An 18,035-nucleotide genomic window follows, 5' to 3' on the forward strand; every position below is an offset into this window, starting at 1 on the left:
TTTAGCCAGGCTCATCAAGAAAAAAAGAGAGAAGACCCAAATAACGAAATCAGAAACAAAAAAGGAGAAAAAATTGACTGGCACCACAGAAATATAAAGAATTGTAAGAAATTACTACTAACAACTGTATGGCAAAAAATTGGACAAACTTGAAGAAACTGAAAAATTTCTAGAAACATATAACCTTCCAAAACTGAATCAAGAAGAAGTAGAAAGTCTCAACAGACCAATAACAAAGAGGGTAATTTTAACAGTAATCAAAAATCTCCTTGCACACTAAAGCCCTGGGACGAATGGCTTCAGAGGCGAATCTTACAAAACATTTAGGGAAGAACTAAGTCTGACCCTCCTCAAACTATTCCAAAAAATCCAAGAAGAGGAAAAATCCCAAACTCTTTCTATGAAGCCAGTATTACCCTAATTCCAAAACCAGGTCAAGACACAACAAAGAAAGAAAACTACAGGCCAATATCACTGATGTACATAGGTGCTAAAATCCTCAACGAAATATTGGCAAACAGGATCCAGCAATACATTTAAAGGTTTATACATCACAATCAAGTGGGATTCATCCCAAGGATGCGAGGATGTTTTAATATTTGCAAATCAATAAATGTAATACATCACCTAAACAAAATGAAAGACAAAAATCACATGATCATACCAATATATGCAGAAAAAGCATTTGATAAAGTACAACACTTTTATGATGAAAACACTCAGCAAAATGGCAATAGAGGGAGCATACCTTAACATAATTAAGGTTATATATGAGGAACCTGAAGCCAACATCATACTTAATGGACAAAAACTGAAAGCATTCTCCTTGAAATCAGGAACAAGATAAGGATGTCCATTCTCTTCACTCCTATTTAACATAGTGTTAGAAGTACCAGCCACAGCAATCAGACAAAAATAAATAAATAAAAGGCATCCAAATTGGGAAAAAAGAAATAAAACTATCATTATATGCAGTTGACATGATACTATACATAGAAAACTTTATAAACTCCTCTAAAAAACAAATCGATATTAATAGCAAATTTGGCAAAATATCAGGGTACACAATAAATATACAGAAATCTAACGCATTTCTGTACACCAACAATAAAATATCAGAGACAGAAACAAAAAAGAAAACGCAATTTACTCTAGCAACAAGAAAAATAAAGTCCCTAAGAATAAACTTAACTAAAGAGATAAAAGACCTGCACTCAGAAAAGTTACATAATATTGAAGAAAGAAATTAAGGAACTTACAAATAAATGGAAGCAAATACCGTGTTCTTGGATGGGAAGAATCAACATCATCAAAATGGCCATATTACCCAAAGCAATTTACAGATTCAATGGAATACCTATTAAAATACCAATCACATATTTCACAGACCTAGAAAAAAATACTTCAAAAATTCATATGGAACCAAAAAAGACCCCAAACAGCCAAAGCAATCTTGAGACAGAAGAACACAGCAGAAAGAATCACAATACCAGACATCAAACATTACTACAAAGTCACTGTGATCAAAACAGTCTGGTACTGGCATAAGAACAGACATATAGATCAATGGAACAGAATAGAGAGTCCAGAAATAAATCTAGGAGTATGCGGTCAATTAATATTTCAGAAAGGAGGAAGGAACATTAAATGGAGTGAGAAGAGCCTCTTCAACACATGGTGCTGGGAGAACTGGACAGGGACATGCAAAAAAATGAAAGTAGACCACCAACTTACACCACACACCAGAATAAATTCAAGATGGATTAAAGACATAAATGTAAGCCGTGACACCATAAAAGTCATAGAGGAAAAAATAGGCAGGAAATTTTCAGATATCCAATGTAACAATATTTTCATGGATACATCTCCTAAGTCCAGAGAAATAAAGAAAAAAACAAACAAATGGAACTACATCAAACTTAAGAGTTTCTGGTCAGTAAAGAAAACATCAGTAAAATGAAAAGGAAACCAACCATATGGGAAAACATATTTGCCAATGATATCTCAGACAAGGGACTGATCTCCAAAATATATAAAGAACTTATATGATTTAACATCAAGAAAACAGACAATCCAATTAAAAATTTGGCAAAGGACCTGAAAAAACACTTTTCTGAAGAGGACATACAGAGGGTCCATAGACACATGAAAAAATGCTCAACATCACTAGCCATCAGAGAGATGCAAATACAAACCAAAATAAGATACCCCTTTACACCAGTGAGAATGACCATCATCAACAAATCAACAACTAGTGTTGGCAAGAATGTGGAGAAATGGGAACCCTACTGAGTTGTTGGTGGGAATGCAGACTGGTGCAGCCACTATGGAAAACAGTATGGAATTACCTCAAAAAACTAAAAATGGAACTGCCTTTTGAACCAGCGATTCCACTGCTAGGATTTTACCAGAATAATCTTGAAACCCCAATTCAGAAGAACTTATGCACCCCTATGTTCACAGCAGCACTGTTTATAGTAGATAAGTGCTAGAAACAGCCTGTGTCCACCTGTAGATGCGTGGATCAAAAAACGGTGGTACATTTACACAATGGAATACTATGTAGCAGAAAAAAGAAGGAACTCCTGCCATTTGTGACAACATGGATGGAACTAGAGAGAATTATACTTAGTGAAATAAGCCAGGCAAAGGAAGAAAAATACCATATGATATCACCTAATATAGGAATCTAAAGAACAACATAAAGAAATGAACTAAATAGGACAAGGAGCAGAATAACAGTCAATAGGTTGAAGCGGGCGGGAGAGAAGGGGGATAAGTAAGGGAAGGGTTTAGTCAAGGAATGTGTATAAATGACTTATGGACATGGACATTAGGGAAGGATATGATTGTAGGAGAAAGGGTGGGCTGCGTGGGGAGAGCAATGAGGAAAAAATGGGACAACTGTAATTATAAAACAAAAAAATTAAATTAAAAAAATAGATTTATTACACAATTTATTTCCATCAGATTACAAGTCCTATTTGTATTCTGGGAATACTATCCTTTACAGACTTTGGATTTTCTTAATTTACTTCTACTCATAAAGAGTGTTTTCCTTCTTTCTTTTTTTTAAAATATGTTTTATTGATTATGCTTTTAATAGTTATCCCCATTTATTTTCCTTTTGTTCCCCTCCACCCAGTGATATCCTTCCCTCCAGTTATCCCTCCAACTTAGTCCATGCCTATTGGTTGTGCATGTAGTTCTTCTCAATATCTTCCTATCTACTCTACTCCCTCCTACTGTGCTTCTTGATTCTTGTACCATCTTCCTTCCTTTACCCCCTTCACCATACCTGCTGACCTCCCTTCATAATGTTCTCCATACCTATAATTCTTTTCCCACTCTCCTTGCCTACTTAGTTTGCTTTGGTTTGAGTTCCCTCACTTCTGTTGTTGGTTGTTTTGATAGAGCTTTCATTTTGATGTTCATGGTTTTGATCCTCTTTCTACTAAACAATCCCTTTAACTTTTCATATAACAGTGGTTTGGATCCAATGAACTCCTTCAGTTTTACTTTGTCCTGGAAACACTTTATTTGACCTTCTATTCTGAATGACATCTTTGCTGGATAGAGTAATTGAGGTTGTAGGTTTTTGCTTTTCATTACTTTGAATATTTTTTGCCAGTCTCTTCTTGCCTGTAGAGTTTCTTTTGAGAAATCAGCTGACAGTCTTATTGGGACCCCTTTCTACATAATTCTCTTCTTCTCTCTTGCTGCTTTTAAGATCCTCTCTTTATTCTTAATTTTTGACATTTTGATGGTAATGTGTCTTGGTGTGGTTCTCCCTGGGTCCAGTTTTTTTGGAACTCTCTGTGCTTCCTGGATCCGTAAGTCTATTTCCTTTCCCAAGTTAGGAAACTTCTGTTTCATTATCTTTTCACATAATTTTTCAATTTCTAGTTCTTCTCCTTCACCGTCTAGCAACCCTATGATTTGGATGTTGGACGGCTTATAGGTTTCTGAGCCTCTCCTCAGTTTTCTCACTTTTCATTTTTTCTTTCTGCACTGGTTGACTGTTTGTTCCTTCCCTATGTTCTGATTTATTGATTTGATCTCTGGTTTTCTTTCCCTCACCACTAGTTTTGTATGTGTTTTTGTTCATCTCAGCAGGACTAGCCTTCATTCCTTCCCTGTCTTGTTTAAGATCTTCTGTTAGGTCAGTAAGCACTTTTATAAGCAAAGCTCTGAACTGTACCTCAGAAAGATTTCCTATCTGCTGCTTCATTAGATTAGAAATTTGCTGTCTGGTCAGCTGTGTCACTCAGATCTGTATAATGATCTGTGCCATCCTGAACATTTTTTGTTTACCTTTGCTTCCTGGGCAGGGCTGTCACACCTCCTTTGCTATAGGGGATGGAGCCCTGTGCACTCATCACAACCGGGTGTTTTCTGCGGGGGTGGGGTTCTATGATGTATTCCTGCCTATCAATCTCCGCTGAGAGACCAGGAGTCTCCTCCTCTGTCTCTACCCTTGCCAAGCCTCACAGTCCAAGGCAATGTGGGTCTGCCTTCCTTGGCTTTGGAATCACAAGCTGATGAGTCTGGTCTACAGCTGGGGGTCCTCCCCAGGTGCTTCTCGCCACGCCTTATATACAGGTGTCTGTTATTACTGCTGTCCTGCTGCCATCACTGCTGTTTCCGTGGACAGCATAGCTTAACCGCTCCTCCCAGGCTTCGCCCCCCCTACCTGTCTGCATGAGCACCACTTCTTTATAACTTCATATGTTGGAATTCCATTTATTTTCTGAAACTTCTGGTTATTGCTGTTTTTGCGGTAGTTGTATTCTTTCTTAGTTGTGGAGCGAGACAGGGCATGTCAGTTGACACTGCTGCCACCACCACACCGTGTCTTCTCTGCCCGGGCATTGCCCCTCTTACCTGTCTCGATGAGTATTTCTTCTTTATATCCTTGTTTGCTAAACTTCCATGCACCTTGATTTTCTGGAACTTCTGGTTGTTTCTAGTTTTGAGGTAGTTGTATTGTTTCTTATTTGTGGTGGGAGACACAGTGTGTCTATCTCTGCATCCATCTTGGCCAGACATCCTTGAGATTCTTTTTCTTACATATCTTTCCTTTGTAATCCACTATTATTATGTTTAACTCATGTTGGTGACATAATAAGATGCAGAGAGGAAAATATTTTATATTTTTTATATACAATTATATCTCAGTGATAGGGGGGATCAAAGATAGCAAAGGAGTAACTAATAGCTATACTATTCTCCTCCCAGGACGAATCTGTAATTACATCCAAACTGTGGAGAAATCATCTAGAATAACCAACTCAACACTAGCTGGAGAAAAGCCTTATAACCATGGACAGGCAAAAGAAACCACTTCACCACAATTTGATTGCTAGGAAGTGCAGAGGAGACATGATAGAGCTGGACAGGCTCCCAGTGGTGGCGGCTAAAGTGGCAGAGGGAAATTTCAATGACCGGGAGATTCCCCATGAGAACTGTGGAATCTAAACTTAAAGCTGGGCTCCTTAGCCTACAGAAGAGTTGGAAAGAAATCCAGAAACATCCAGCTGCAAAAAGCAGTGGGGTTACTATCTAACAGGAAGAGACAGCTAGAGACACAGAGAGCCTTTTAAAGGGCCAATATATAAATTTTTTTTGTAGCCACTTACCCTGGGCTCTAGCAAAGAGGAGGGGGGCAGACTGAACTAGAGACACTGGAGGAGAGTTTGGGGATTATGGTCTTGGAACGAGAACTGAAGGAGAAGTTGATAGGATCCCAATGCTGAGTCACCCCTATACTGCAGGAGCCATCTTGCACAGAAAGAGCAGTCTTTTCCAATTGACATCAGCCTAAGGGGAAGCAATAGATCCACATACAGGAGTTACTCTGCCACAGTCTGTGGTGCTTAAGCCTGACTGCTGATCACAGATTGACTATATTAACAGCTGAAGGAGATAGCCATAGACTGTGGATCTCTGGTAGCCTCAAATAGGATGCTTAAGGCCAGACTGGGACACCATATGACATCACCAAGGGCAGATCCAGAAAGATAAAGCAGTTGTAAACACTAGTTTCTACTGAGATGAATCTCACCGTGGTCTTCTTCATGATTTGTGTTATTTTCTCTCCTGAAAAAGGTTTTAACATGCATTTCTTCTCAAGTTTGTGCCTATTATGTCATTAGTTTTCATATTATAGTTTATTTGAAGTATCTATTTTGCTCCACCTATTCGTACTCCATTTTGCCTTCTGTCATTCATTTAAAATTTTATTCTCTCTTGCTATGTCTTGTTTTCATTCAGCACTCTTACTAATTGTTCCCTCTCCAGCCTCTCAAAACCATTTTTCTTATCATCAATCATCTCACATTCTTTTTCCCATTCTTAAAACATCTTAATTCTCTCTCTGGCTTTATGAATTTTTGCTCTCTGGTTGTGGAATAGTTGTTGTTACATTTGATTAATTTTATTCCTAAATCTTCACTATTTTTGTATTTCAAATCTTAAATTTTACCATTCTCCTCTCTTACTCCATTTTACCTTCTGACTACCCTTTCTTATTTTTGTTTTAAATTTGAATGTTTTCCTGTCTTAATCTGGTTTTAATTTCTCATTCTTTGTATTCCTTTTCCTTCTATCATCTTAAAATCACTTCCCTTTCTTCTAGACATCTCTTAATTCATTCATTCTTTCTTTCTTTCTTTCTTTCTTTCTTTCTTTCTTTCTTTCTTTCTTTCTTTCTTTTTTTCTTTCTTTTCACTTGTATTCCCATTCCACCTATATTAATCTTTGCTCATTGGAGGTCAATAGTACTGTGGTGGATCTTTTTCTCCAATTTGGTACCTACTTTTTTACTTCTTTCTTTCTCTCTTTTATATATAAATTTTAATTTCAGTTTAAATCTAACTTGGTACATTTCCCTTCTCTTCCTTTGTTCTACCTTCTAACCTCTTTTTTTTATTTATGATGTAAAATTTACTTTCTTTCTCTCATCACCTTATCCTTATTCCCTACACATATTATTGTTCCTACATCTGGCCTCTTAAAATCATTTTTCTCTCATTTAGTCATCTCATAAAATTTTTCCTTTCTTATAATAGCCTTAATATCTTTTTTATAATAATGTATTTATTTGTTTGTTTATTTATTTTATTTCTTTAGAGAGGGGGTAAAGGAGAAAGAGGGAGAGAAATATCACTATGTGGTTGCCTCTCACTTGCGCCCCCAACTGGGGACCTGACATGCAACCTAGTAATGCACCTGACTGGGTATAGAAACAGCGACACTTGGCTCACAGGCCGACGCTAAATCTACTGAACCACAGCATCCAGCGTTAGCCTTGATATCTTGAAACTTTTATTAATATTGGCTCATTTGCTGTTACTTGTGTGGTTGTGAGGGGGGGATATTGTTACAGATACAGGTTTATTTCTTGGGCTGTTTGGTTTTTTTTTCTGGCAGCACCTGTAAAACAGCATGCAAGATATGGTTGCTGAGTGACTCTCAGTCAGTCAGCCAGAGGGAAGGGCCCACCAAAGAACAACCCAACAACAACCAAAACTCAACTATAACCATGGAACCAACATAAAGGACATCCCAAAAACATCAAGTTCAAAGGATCAAAGAGACTGTTCTGGTCTACAAGAGAAAGCCATGCCACGAAGACAATGAGCCAAAGTAGATCAATCTAAGAAGTAAAAAGAAACAAGGAGAGACACCTAAAATGGGGAGAAAAAGACACAACTCCAAATTGAAAGAAAAGGAAAAATTCCCAGACTGATAATTGAAATAGAGGCAAACAAACTATCAGACATTAAGTCAAAATAATGGTATAAAGAAGCTCATGAGCTCAGTGAGAACTACAAAGAACTCCAGAGAGGCTACAAGGAACTTACTGAAAACTACGCCAGCGTGAAAAAGAACATAGAACCTATCAATAAGAGCCAGACGGAAATGAAAAATATAATATAAGAAATAAAAAATACAATAAACAGAATTAAATGCAGGCTAGGTGAAGCAGATGATTGTACCAACAAGCTATAACACAAGAAATAAAAATAAAAAAAATCCCAACTTCCAGCCAAGATGGAAGCGTAGACAGACATGCTGCATCACCCTCCACAACTAAGAAGAAATACAACTACCTCAAAACTAGAAACAACCAGAAGTTCCAGAAAACCAAACTGCATGGAAGTCCAGCAAACAACGATATAAAAAAGAAATACTCATCCAGACAGGCTGGAGGGGTGGAGCTGGAGCAGAGAGGACGCTGAGTGGTGGCTTCAGCAGCAGGGAAAGCAGTGGCAGCAGTGGCAGGCTGGCAGAAAGCACAGTCACATGTTTTAAAGAATCAAGAGGGACACCTGGAGAAGATTCCCAGCTCCTCACCAGACCTAGTAGCTCATAGTCCCAGCACCAGGGAAACTCAAGCCTCATTGTTTCTGACTGCAGACCAGTGGGGGTTGGGGCAGAGGCAGAAACCACCAGTCTCTCAGCAGAGTCCTCTTGTTTAAAGGGCCTCCACAGTCCTAGAATGTCCGCAGACCCTCCCACTCTGGGAACAACGGCCAGGGCAGCAGCTAGAGGAGTGCCAGTCTGGTGCGGAACTGAAAGACTTGCCTGGAAAGGGGTGAGTTCTGGGGAGGCGGCATTGTTCCCTCTCGGACCTCTCCCCCACATACAGCGCCACAACATGATGAAACATGTCTCCCTGTACTGATGAATCCCTAAGGCTCTGCCCCTTACAACATAACAGGAGCAACAACTCTACCTGGGATGCAGAGGCAAACAAACACAGGAGCCTGTCAGAATGATGAGACAGAGAAGTATGGCTCAGAAGAAGGAATGGATCAAGGTTCCAGTGGGAGAATGAAACGACGAGGAAATAGCTAACCTAACTGATGAGGAGATAGACAACTTAACAGATGCAGAATTCAAAACACTGGTGATAAAGATGCTTACAGGCTTGAAAGATATACTTAAGTATGGCAGACATGTAAGGGAAGAAGTGAAGGTTATTCTGAGTGAAACAAAGAAAAATCCACACAAAACCAACGGTGAAAGGAAAGAAACTGGGGTTCAAATCAATAATTTGGAACATAAGGGAAACAAAAAAACAAACAAACAAAAAACAGTCAACCAGTGCAGAATGAGGAAGCCAGAGTTCAAAAAAATGAGAAAAACTTCCCAAATTTTGTGAAGGAGTTGTACATAAATGTCCGGGAAGCACGGAGGGTCCCGGGCGAGCTGGACCCAGAGGGGACCACACCAGGATGCATCATGATTGAGATGCCACAGGTGAAAGATAAAGACAGAGTCCTGGGGGCAGCAAGACAGAGGCAGAGAGCTGCCTACAGGGTGATGCCTATAGGACTATCAGCTGATTTCTCAGAGGACACTTTGAAGGCAGGGAAGGACTGGCAAGTGGTATTCAATGTAATGAAAGGCAATCTTGAACCAGAATTACTCCATCCAGCAAAGATATCACTGGGAATGGAAAGACAGATGAAGTTCTTCCCAGACAAGGTAAAGCTAAAGGAGTTCATCATCACCAAGCCATTATCATATGAATTGTCAAAGGGACTTACTTAAGAAAATGAAGATCAAAACTATGAACACTAAAATGATAATAAACTCAATAGTATCAACAACTGAATCTAAAAAATAAAAACAAAATCCAACTAAGCAAACCAGAATAGGAACTGAATCATAGGTATGGGTATCATTTGGAACGTTATCAGCTGGGAGGGTGGAGGGGGAGAAATGTAGATATGGTGCAGGGATTAAGAAGCATAATCATTGGTACAAAATAGACAGGGGGAAGTTAAGAATAATATAGAAAATGGTGAAGCCAAAGAACTTATATGCATGACCCTTGGACATGAACTAAAGGGTGTGGGACTGCTGGAAGGAAGAGGGGTACCGGGCAGAAGCGAGCAAAGCGGGTTAATGATGGGACTACTGTAACAACATAATCAATAAAATATATTTTAAAAAAACCTTGGAGGACTTCAAGAAAGATATTGACAGCTACACATTCATTACAGGGAATTTTAGTACCCCATTGTCTACAATGGATATATATTCCAAGCAAAGGAACAATAAGGATATTGTGGCAATAAACAGCACTCTAGAGCAAGTGGACTTTATTGATATATACAGAAACTTTCACGTCAAAGAAGCAAAATATACATTCTTTCCAAATGCACATGGAACATTTTAATAGGTATACCACTTGGTAGGACACAAAATAAACCTCAATAATTTAAAGAAAATTAAAATTATATCAAACAGCTTCTCAGATCAAAACAGCTTGAAAAGAGAAACCATCTATCTCAAATAAAAAACTCAAAAACATTCTAATTCATGGAAACTGAATAAAATGCTATTATATATTGAACAGGTTAACAATAAAATCAAAGAAAAAATCAAAAAGTTTCTTGAAACAAATTAAACTTAACACACCGCAACCCAAATCCTATGGGACACAGTGAAGACAGCCCTGAGAAGGTAGTTGAGAGGAATACAGGCCTAATTAAAAAAAAAAAAAAAAAAAAAAAAAACAACAGAAAATTCTCAACTAAACAACTTTACCCTACATCCTTAAAAACTAGAGAAACAAGAACAAACAAAGCCCAAAGCAAGTAGGAAGAATGAAATAATCAAGATTGGAGCAGAATTATATGACATAGAGACTAAAATAACAATTCAAAAGATCAATAAATATGGGAGCTGGTTCTTTGAAAACCCAAACAAAATGGACAAGCTTTTAACAAGATTCATTAAGAAAAAAGAGAGGAACCATATAAATAATATCAGAAACAAGAAAAGGAGTAAAAATACTACAACAGAAAAACAAAGGATTTTCAGAAATTATATGAACAGCTATATGCCAAGAAATTTGACAACCTGGACAAAATGGTCAAGTAACTCCAAACATATAATCTTCCAAAAGTGAATCAAGAAGAAGGAGAAAGCCATAATAATCCAACAACTAGTAAAATTGAAGCAGTAATAAAAATAAATAAATAAATAAAAAACTCCTGGCACAGAAAAGCCTTGCACAACATAGCTTGACAGGTGAATTTGACCAAACATATAGGGAAGAAGTAACTCCTATCTTTCTCAAACTATTCAAAAATACTCAAGAAGAAGGAAAACTGCTAAACTCTTTCTATGAGGCCAGTATTACCCTAATTCCAAAACCAGGTAAAGACACAATAAATAAATAAAACTACAGGCCAATATTGCTAATAAAAATAAATGCAAAAGTCCTCAACAAAATATTGACAAACAGGATTCAGCAATACATTAAGAGGACAATACTCCATGATTAAGTGGGATTCATCCCAGGGATTCAAGGGTGGTTTAATATTCGCAAATGAATAAATGTAATACACCACATAAATTAAATGAAAGACAAAAGTCACACGATCATATCAATAGATGATGAAAAAGTATTTGACAAAATCCAATACTCGTTTATGATAAAAAAAAAAGAAAACTCAGCAAAGTGGGAATAGAGGGAGTATACCTCAACATAATAAATGCCATAAATGAGAAATCTACAACCAACATTACACTCAATGGACAAAAATAAGTCTTTTACCCTAAGATCAGGAACAAGACAAGGGTGCCCACTTTCACCTCTTTTATTCAACATGGCATTGGAAATTCTAGCCACAGTGATCAGACAATGAAAAGAAATAAAAGACATCCAAACTGGAAAGGAGGAAGTAACACTGTCATAATTTGGGGACAACATGATAGTGTACATAGAAAACCTTATAGGCTCCACCAAAAATAATTGACTTAATAAATGAATTTGGCAAAAGAGCAGAGTATAAAGTCAATATTTTAAAATTAAAGGCATTTTTGTACAGCAAGAATGAAATATCAGAAACTGAAACAAGGGGAAAAAAAACAGTTTACTATGGCAACAAGAAAAAGAAAGTAGCTAGGAATGAACTTAACCAAGGAGATAAAAGACCTGTACCTGGAGAACTACAGGACACAGAAGAAAGAAATTAAGGAAAGCACAAATAAATGAAAGCATATACCATGTTCATGGATGGGAATAATTACCATCATTAAAATGTCCATACTACCCAAACCAATTTATAGATTCAATGCAATTTCTATTAAAATACCAATGGCATATTTCACTGACCTATAAAAAATACTTAAAAAATTTATATAGAACCAAAACAGACTCCAAATAGCCTCAGCAATCTTTAGAAAGAAGAACAAAGTCACAGGAATCATAATACCATATATCAAACTATAGTATGAGGCAACTGTAATCAAAACAGTCTGGTACTGGCATAAGAATAGACATGTAGATCAATGGAACAGAATAGAGTGCACAGAAATAAACCCAGGTCTCCATGGTCAATTAATATTGGACACAGGGGGCAGGAACATAAAATGGAGTGAAAATAGCTCCTTCAATAAATGGTGTTGGGTAAACTGGACAGGCACATGCAAAAAAATGAAACTAGAGGACCAACAACTTGCACCATACACTAGAATAATCTCAAGATGGATAAAAGACTTAAATGTAAGAAAACAAAAGCAGTAAAATTTCATATGTCCCATGCAGCAATATTCATGCTGATATAATGCCTAGGTCCAGGGAACTAAATGGAAGAATAAACAAATGGGACTACATTAAACTGAAAGTCTTCTGGTCAACTAAAGAAAACTTGAGAAAAATGAAAAGGCAACCAAACATATGGGGAAATATATTTGCCAAAGATTCCCCAGACAAGGGCTTGACCTCCAAAATACATAAAGTCTCCTATACACTAGGAAGACAAACAATCCAATTCAAAAATGGGCTGAGGACCTGAACAGAGACATCTCCAAGGAGGACATACAGAGGGTCCATAGGCATATGAAAGGATGCTCAACATCACTGGCCATCAAAGAGATGCAAATTAAAACCATAGTGAGATACCACCTCACACTGGCCAGGTCAGAATGGCCACCATTAACAAATCAACAAATGACAACTGCTAGGGACGATGTGGAGAAAAGGAAACCCTAGTGCATTGTTGGTGCAGCCAACTGTGGAAAATATTATGAAATTTCTTCAACATCTCAAAAATTGAAGTTCCTTTTGATCCCGTGATTCCACTGCTGGTATTACACACTAAGAATCCTGAAATACCAATTCAAAAGGACATATGTACCTCAATGTTCATAACAGCATTATGTATAATAGCCAAGAGCTAGAAACAACCTACATGCCCAGCAGTAAATGAGTGGATCAAAATACAGTGGTTCATTTAAACAAAGGAATACTATGCAAGGTAAAAAGGAACTCTTACCTTTCACAAGAGCACAGAAGGAACCAGAGAGTATTGTGCTAGCTGAAATAAGTCAGATGGCAAAAGACTCATACCATATGATCTAACCTAAAATGGGAACCTAATGAACAAAACAAACCAGCAAAATAAAACCGGAATCATGGAAACAAGCTACAGACTGACGGTGACCAGAGTGGAAGGGAGTAGTTGAAGGGAGGAAAGAAAGGGAAAGGTCTAATAAAAAAACATGTGTAAATGACCCATGGGCGTGGACAACAGTGTGGGGCTTTCCTGGAAGCAGGGGTTGGGCGGAGCAGTGGAGAGAAATGGGAGAAAAACTGGGACAAATATAATAGAACAACAATAAAAATAAAAAATAACTTCACTTAAAAATATTTCAATGTTAGGCAATTCCTATGTGCCCACGTGGGTGACCGGGAGTCTCTACTTCCCCTTCACCCCCCCTTTCCCTTTATTTCTTCCCATTTCCCCTGCTCCTGCGGGCCCTCAAGTTAGTCCGGGAGTTTCCTCTTCCCTCCAACCCTCTTCTCTCCCTTCCTTTAATAAAACAGGTGTAAAATCCTTTTTTAAAAATTCAGTGTTACAGTGGGTCAGTGTCTCTGTCTTTGAACTTCATAAGTGTTTCTTCTTATATAGCTTTATTTTTACTGCTGATTAAGTGAGGAGACTAAAGGGTACTGAAGTGAGAAGAAAGTCCTTCCCCACATGGCTGTGAGGTAAAACCATGGTACAAATTATTTTCCCTGAAGGGTAGACCTTTATAATAGCAAAAGTCTGTTGCATTTCACAAGAGTACCTTCCCATGCCATTGCCACAGTTGCAAAGTAATCTTTCTCGTTTATTTACTGTGAAAAACCCATAAAATTCCTAAAGTATAACACTAACATATGCAAGACTATAGACACTAAGAAATTTCTCACTGCAATGATAGTCTACAGTCAGTTTCCATAAATTTATTTTTAAAATTGTTATTTAAGTAATTTCACAAGTTTATGGCTTTAGTGACTTCTGTTACAAGTAAACAGATCTTGGCTCTGACACTCTGAATTCTTTTTTTTAAATTTATTTATTGTTTTTCTATTACAGTTGTCCCGTTTTTCCCCCCATTGCTCCCCCACACCCAGCCCACCGCTTCTCCTACAGTCAATCCCAACCCCATGGTCCATGTTCATGGTTCATTTATATTAGTTATTTTTTCTAGACCTTTTCTCTTCTTACCTCCCTTCCCTCCCTCCTCTCTGCTCCCTGGTAACTACTTCTGCTCCTTGTTTACAAGCCTCTGGTTCAATTTTGCAAATTTGTTTGTGCTGTTCATAAGTTTCCTTTATTAGGTGATATCATATGGTATTTGGCTTTCATTGCCAGGCTTATTTCACTAAATATGATACAATACTCCATCCATGTTCTTGCAAGTGATAGGAGTTCCTTTTTTCTTTCTGCTGCATAGTATTCCATTCTGTAAATTTACCACAGTTTTTTGATGCACTCATCTACAGATGGCACTTAGGCTGTTTCCAGCACTTGGCTATTTTAAAAAGTGCTGCTATGAACATAGGGGTGCATAGGTTCTTTGGAATTGGTGTTTCAGGATTCTTCGGGTATAATCCTAGCAGTGGAACCGCTGGTTCAAAAGGCAGCTCCCTTTTAGTGTTTTGAGGATATTTCATACTGTTTTCTATAGTGGCTGCACCAGTCTGCATTTCAACCAACAATGCACTAGGTTTCCCTTTTATCCACATCCTCGCCAGCACTTGTTGTTTGTTGGTTTGTTGATGATGACCATTCTGACTGGTGTGAAGTGGTATCTCATTGTGATTTTCATTTGCATCTCTCTGGTGCCTAGTGATTTTGAGCATTCTTTCATCTGCCTATGGACCCTCTGTATATCCTCTTTGAAAAAGTGTTTGTTCAGATCCTTTGCCCATATTTTAATGGGGTTGTCTGTTTTCTTGGTGTTGAATCGTATAACTTCTTTATATATTTTGTTGATCAATCTCTTGGCTGAGCTATCATTGGCAAATGTTTTCCCATATGGTTGTTAAATTTCTTTTCATCTTGCTGTTTTACTTTGCTGAGGAGAAAATCTTTAGTTTGATATAGTCCCGTTTGTTCATTCTTTTCTTTATTTCCCTTGCTTTAGGAGATATATAGGAAAAAATATTGCTATTTGAGATATCTGAAATTTTTCTGCCTATGTTTTCTCTAGGACTTCTATGGTGTCATGGCTTACATTTAAATCTTTTATCCAGCCCTGGTTAATGTGACTCAGTGGATTGAGCGCCGCGCTGTGAATGAAAAGGACGCTGGTTCTATTCCCAGTCAGGACACATGCCTGGGTTGTTGGCCAGGTCCCCAGGTGGGGGCTGACGAGAGGCAACTACACATTGATGTTTCTTTCTCTCCGTCTCTTCCCCTCACTCTAAAAATAAATAAAATATTAAAAAAAAAACACTTTTATTCATCTCGAATTTATTCTGGTATAGGGTGTAAATTGCTTGTCTAGTTTAATTTTTTTTTGCATGTCCCTGTCCAGTCCTCCCAACACCATTTTTTGAAGAGGCTCTTTTCACTCTATTTTATGTTCCTTCCACCTTTGTCAAATATTTGTTGACCATAGAGACCTGGGTTGATTTCTGGACTCTCTATTCTGTTCCATTGAACTATATGTCTGTTCTTATGCCAGTACTAGATTGTTTTGAATACAGTAACCTTGTCGTCGTCGTCGGCAGCCGTCCGTCTCAAGAGACGATGGTGTAGCTTCTTAAGAGTCTATCTGCACCGCCAAGAATGGCTGTGCAGTCCAACTCGGGAGTGACACGGTATCTGTCTCCTCCCGTGTTGAATCGACATCTTGCGATGACGCTGGAGTGTCCTCTCCAGTGAAGCCGAAGCTACAGAGCCTGGGCAGGGTGATATGGAGGGTCTGCTGTTGCCCATGCATCAGACCCCCCCTCTCTTCGCAGCTGAAGGGTCCAAGGGAAAGACGGAGTCAATACAGCTTGGCTTCAGGTGCGCCGCAGGAGTTGCCGGTGTTGACTACAACGTCGAACCGCCTTAGGGACTCCGGCTCCAGATTTTCTGTCGGGGTTTACTCCCTTAGCCTTTCCCCTGAAGAGGTATGCCGCAAGGCAGCGGAGGTTTTTTGGAGTCAGAGTTTTCCTTCTCTGATGTGCCCTGACTGGAAGATTGAACCAGCGACACTTAGCTCGCAGGCCGATGCTCAATCCACTGAGCCAAACCAGCCAGGGGCAGTAACCTTGTAGTGTAGTTTGATATTGGGTATTGTGATTCCTCCTACTGTATATTTCTTCCTCAAGATTGCCTTGGCTATTGAGGGTCTTTTTTGGTTCCATATAAATTTTTGAAGTAGTTGTTCTAAACCTGTAAAATATGCTGTTAGTATTTTAATATGATTGAGTTGAATCTATAAATTGATTTGGGAGTACGGACATTTTAATGATGTTAATTCTTCCCATCCATGAACATGCTTTCATTTATTTCTATCTTTCTTAATTTCTTTCTTCATTTCAGTGTTCTATAATTTTCTGAGAACAAGTCTTTTATCTCCTTGATTATGTTTATTCTTAGGTACTTTATTTTTTTTGTTATTATAGTGAATGGAAATTTTTTGTAGATTCTATATCTGATATTTTATTGTTGGTGTACAGAAATGCCTTTGATTTCTGAATCTTCAGTTTTTACACTGCTATTTTGCCAAATTCACTTATTAGGTCGAGTAGTTTTTTCATGGTGTCTATATGGTTTTCTATGTACATTATCATGTTATCTGCAAATAATGACAGTTTTCCTTCCTCTTTTCCAATTTGAATGTCTTTTATTTTTCTTTCTTGTCTGATTGTTATGGCTAGACCTTCTAAGACTATGTTGAATAGGAGTGGTGAGAGTGGACAGCCTTGTCTAGTTCCTGATGCCAGGGAGAATGCTTTCAGTTTTTGCCAATTGAGTATGATGTTGGCTTCAGGTTTCTTGTATATGGCCTTTATTATGTTAAGGTATGCCCCGTCTATTCCCATTTTGCTGAGTTTTTTCATCATAAATGGGTGTTGTACTTTATCAAATGTTTTTTCAGTGTCTATTGATATGATCATGTGGTGTTTGTCTTTCATCTTGTTTAGATGGTGTATTACCTTTATTGATTTTTGAATATTAAACCATCCTTGCATCCCTTGGATTAACCCCACTTGATCATTGTGTATGATCTCTCTAATATGTTGCTGTATCTGGTTTGGCAATATTTTGTTGATGATTTTAACATCTATGTTCATAAGAAATATTGGTCTGCAGTTCTCTTTATTTTTTGTGTCTTTACCTGGTTTTGGAATTAGGATAATACTGGCCTCATAGAAAGTGACTGACAGTCTTCCCTCTTCTTGGAATTTTTGGAAGAATATGGGAAGGATAGGACTTAGTTCTTTCTTAAATGTTTCATATAATTCACTTGTGAAGCTATCTGGTCCAAGACTTTTTTGGGCCGGGAGTTTTTTGATTACTGCTTCAATTTCACTAATTGTTATCAGTTTGTACAGGGTTTTTGCTTCCTATTGATTTAGTTTTAGAAGATTATAGGTTTCCAGGAATTTGTCCATTTCATCTAAGTTATCATTTTTCTTATTATACAGTGTCCGTAGTAAATTTACAATTCTTTGTATTTCTGTGGTATTGGTTGTGATTTCTCCTTTTTCATTTCTGATTTTATTTATTTGGGTCCTCTTC

The sequence above is a fragment of the Furipterus horrens genome, unplaced genomic scaffold (assembly GCF_987537825.1).
Source record: "Furipterus horrens unplaced genomic scaffold, mFurHor1.1.pri manual_scaffold_17, whole genome shotgun sequence".
Taxonomy (NCBI): Eukaryota; Metazoa; Chordata; class Mammalia; order Chiroptera; family Furipteridae; genus Furipterus; species Furipterus horrens.